This window comes from Bactrocera neohumeralis, chromosome 6, assembly GCF_024586455.1.
Source record: "Bactrocera neohumeralis isolate Rockhampton chromosome 6, APGP_CSIRO_Bneo_wtdbg2-racon-allhic-juicebox.fasta_v2, whole genome shotgun sequence".
In the NCBI taxonomy this organism is placed as follows: Eukaryota; Metazoa; Arthropoda; class Insecta; order Diptera; family Tephritidae; genus Bactrocera; species Bactrocera neohumeralis.
The window spans coordinates 50,298,109-50,302,954 of record NC_065923.1 but is presented as its reverse complement, the minus strand read 5'-3'; positions in this window follow the sequence as shown (position 1 = coordinate 50,302,954).

Genomic DNA, 4,846 nt, shown 5'->3' with positions numbered 1-4,846 from the left:
ACACGCCTACTTCGTACATAACACAAAACATAGTACAATCTATTAGTATCTGAAGGATATTCTGTATGCATCTTCTCCTAACATAAATATGCCTTGGTGCCAAAAATTGATAAAAAATCAGTACTTCCTTTAGCTCTTATACTCGTATACGCACTTATATTTTATAGATCCTAATACCGTACAACGTATTGCCTGAAATCTTTGTTAACCTAGAAGTCTTATATCTAATATATCCTTTGTGGGAATTAAATTTTAAAGGAATTATATAACTCGGACATGAAGCAAAACGTAGTGAAGGGGCTGCGTGAGTATATGAACAGAAATATGTGTTTTTCCAACATCTAAAGGGTTTAGATCCATACAGATCGCGAGATTATAAAATGCTTGGATAAACCCGAACTTATCTCTTCCTTTCTTAGGCAATGTAATTTCAATTAACTAGAATTTCGTTTCATCTTTCTGATCTATTTATTTTAATGACCTATTTCGAATTTGTAGAATGTAAGTAAGGGCAAGACAGAATTCGTAAACGACTCAGAACTGATGCAAAGATGATATTTAAATAATTTTTTGTTAGTATTTTAGTATTATAAGGCGACTTTTTTAGCTAGATCACTGAAGTATACACAAGCAAAAATGATATTTACGTCGAATATCGGAAGGAAGTGTCTTTGGAAGCAGCGCATGGTCGCCAGGAACAAGTGACTTTATTTTTACTGGGTGCTAGGCATAGATAGCATTTAGATAGTGGACAATATTGCCAAGAGAGTCATCGACATCGATAAACCCATGCAGTGTCTACACGAAGATGTGGACAGGAGCTAGGACGAAAAACTGTAAAAGTCATGTGAAAAACGGTAGATCAAAATACACAATGTTCCTACTCACTCTGTAGGACTATAAAAACAAGATTGGAATACTCACTGGTGACAGGCAGGTGGCGGCACACACCTCAAGAATGGGGCTGAATGATCGAAAAGACTGCAGTAAATGTCAAGAGCAAGGCAGCTGAGAAACAATGGAACATCTCTTGTACACTAGCAACACAACGCAACGCTTCAAACATTTGGGGCCCCACGGTATGAGGCTTTTTTTTGGTAGGAGGAAGCATCGAAAGCCAGAGTTCGGGACTTTAATCCGAACCTACTCCACGCATATCATTCCCACGGGATCACTGGACTAACTAATCATATTTCAAGGGACAGAAGAAGACATTTAAGTCTCCTCTGTTGTACAGACTGACTGACGCCTAAACCTTTGCAAATGGCTCAATCTGACAGCTTTTCATTTTACAGAGCCCTCGCACATAAGTGCAGTTAAATTTTCCACAGTAAGACTACTTTTCACCTTATACTTGAAAACCGAGGGCAATGATAGAGTACATGTTCAAAGTCTTCTATACACTCTGTACACGTCGGACAATATGGACTAAAGTCATGACGATATTTGTATAGGTAGCTTCTAAAGCACCCATGACCACTGAGTATTTGGGTCAGGTGGAAATCCAGGTACCCATGTTGTCTACCAATCCATGAATGTATCTCCAGATTTAGTCCAGGAGTCCACCAACCTTTCCATGAAGTTTTCGACCGTTGCTGCCACATTGTGATGTTTTTGATTCTCCGTCTTTTTTTGCTGCTGTAGACAGTCTGATTGTTGTAAGTATATTCGCGCGAATTCGTCTCCCTGGATGTCAATCGGCGCCGTATCCGTAGAACATATTAAAATATTGTTTTCAGATGCGCTAAAGCGTTGTAGTTACGAAGTAGTTAAAAAATCGATTCATAGAGTCCGCTGCTATCATAAATCAGAGCGCGAAAAATTATTTTAATACAAAGTCAGAAGAATTTACGAAGTAACGTCAATATTACAAATGTTTTGGAAGAGAAACTTTTTTAGTAGAACCCCCCAGAAAGAAATTCTGGGCCCGCCATTGATGTTAATATATCAATTATTGCAGATTATAAGTTGTAAAGTCACTTACTTTTCATTGGTATTGTTTTTTACGTGGCGGGTCCCAAACCCAGCGCACAACCCTATGTAGGGCATGTTTCGCCTTCTCACTTTAGCTCGCCTTCGAACGGATGTTCTTAGGCTACCCAGAGGATACTTGGTCAAAGACCGGAAGTAGTGAGCTGCTTGAGCCATGTGTAAAAGAATCGTTTCTGGCCACTCCCAAGTGAATGGCGATCAGAGAATTTTCCTCACTTGCGTGAGCTTGCGTGAAGAGAAAATTCTGCGAAAGATTTATGGTCCTTTGCACATTGGCCACGGCGAATATCGCATTCGATGGAACGATGAGCTGTACGAGATATATAAAAGACAGCGGCTACGCTGACTAGGTCATGTTGTCCGGATGGAAGTGAGCATTCCAGTACCCGCCGGGGGAAGCAGAGAAAGAGGAAGACCTCCACCCCGTTGGAAGGACCAAGTGGAGAAGGACCTGGCTTCGCTTGGAATATCCAATTGGCGCCACGTAGCGAAAAGAAGAAACGACTGGCGCGCTGTTGTTAACTCGGCTATAATCGCGTAAGCGGTGTCTACGCCAATTAAGAAGAAGAAGAATAAGTTGTAAAGTATCTCAGCTTTTTTTTTTTAGATAGTTAATGCCTTAGCCAATTTTACACCACTTGGTTTTAGTCACTAGTTATTATTTACACGCAAAAACCCCTAAATACCGGCTTATTCTGGCTATGCAGTACAATATTAACTTACACTCTTACAAGTTTTCTGTCTGGTTGATTTCGAAATCTTGAATTAATATTCCAATCTAAAAGCACATTTACGCATTATTGATCTTATGCCGAAGAAGTTAGAACTTAATGTATTTTATTCATAAAAATATTATATTTTCTAATCAATTTAAGTTGCGGAGCATTTGTGATATAAGCTCTAAGCATGGCGTGCGCTTGCATATTTATTTCTCAAATTTTAGATTTATCTCTTCGCTCTTATCCGTGAAGTAATACTAACTACTTTATTGGATGAATAAAAAATGGGAGACAATAACAAAAAATCCGGCGGTGAGTGTGCCCATTCAATGTAGTGCAAAATTTTATGCGAAGATCTAAGATTAAATATATTGATATGGATTCCGTAAAAACCATCCACTTCAAAGCGGCACAGCATCGACAGCAAATGAAGCGAAAGAAATTGTTGTACGTATAAGCTCTTTGGGCTGCGAGGGTTGGTGGTGTGTGAAGACATAGCGTGATAGTAATTGACGATTGTAGTGCTTCTATTTTATGGGATAAGAGGCATATGCATGCACTTTACTGAATCAAATATGTTAGTCTTAAACTTTTTGCAAACATTCCAACATAACCCTATACAAATTACATCTACATACGTATGTATATATGTAAATTAATATATTTTAAATATATATGCACCCAAAAACAAAAAAAAAAATTTTAATATCGTAATAAAGTTAATATTTAATTTGAACCGTTTTGCTTTTACGCCTGAGGCAGATCTCGTGATGCAACATTTAGCTCGGCCTCCCTTATTTTAGATGGAGAACAAAATACATGCATAAACAATTTGTATAAGGATAAAAAGAGAGATAACATCTTAAGTTTATGAAATAATATTTTCATGGAAATTTTTTCCATTTAAAGACACATATGTACATCTACAACTTATTTATCTGAAAATTGAATCGAAGTATGACAAAGGATATTTATGAGGGCATTTAAAGCGATCTGCAAAATGGTGTCATCACGTGACCGGAAAATTAAGAACGCCTGCAAATGTTATACGCTTTTACGCATATTAGCAAAAAAATTTAGTTCGCACGAGTTCTGACAGCCAAGGCGTAGGGGCAAAAGGCAATATGTCAACTAATTGCTGCGCCAATGATGGGCAGTTCTATCGCATGCTTGGTGAAGGGTTGTGACGTGATAACGTTTTCAGTTGCGAGGAAGCAGCAGATCTTCTCTTAGAAAACGGAAGAAGAATGAAATGTGAGTTAATATTATTTCCGCAAATACATATGTACGAAAAAGTTATATTATTATTTGAATTTATGTATTTTTACACATCAAAAATTGTATGTATGTTGGGTTAGGTTACGTTAGGCTAAACTGATAGGCCAATAAGCCACGCATAGAACTGTTTTGGTCCTTTGCGATACCAGATGGAGATCAGTTCCTAGTTCCAAGAGAAGTAATCATACTTTAGAATACCTGACGCGAATTTTAACAGACTCTGCATCCTTACTATCGATACCTACTCCAGTGTATCATACCGTGGGGACCCCAGATGCTTACATCGTAGTCTTGCCAATGCGGGAAAAGTGCACAAGAGATACTCCATTATTTCCGTGGTGTCCTGCTCTAAACATTTCCTGCAGTCTTCTCGATCTGTCAGCGACATTCTGCTGGCGTATTTCGCACCCAACAGTGACCAGTTAGTATTCCGACCTTGTTCCTACAGTCTCTTCTATCGAGTGCTAATAGGAATTTTGTGTACTTCCGATCTACCTAGGTAGCTCGTTCGATCGGATTTTGATTTTCTTTACCATGCTTCGGTCGATATCGTCGTAAAGACAATGCATGTGTTTCCCAATGTTAAACACGTTTTCACATGTTAGCCGTACACCATTCTTGGCAATATCGTCCAGTATTTCATTGCCCTGGCACCCAGTAGAAGTGAAGATGCTTACTTCTGGCAACACTTTCCATTGCTGCCCTCACTTCCGGCCGATATGCGATACCAGGTTTTTATGTATGTTAACAGATTTATTTCATTTGCGTCGATTCAGTTATCGAAATATGAAAATCATTCAGATTTAGTCAACAGTGAGTTAAGAGTAAGAAATACCAATAATAAAGATATTAACAAT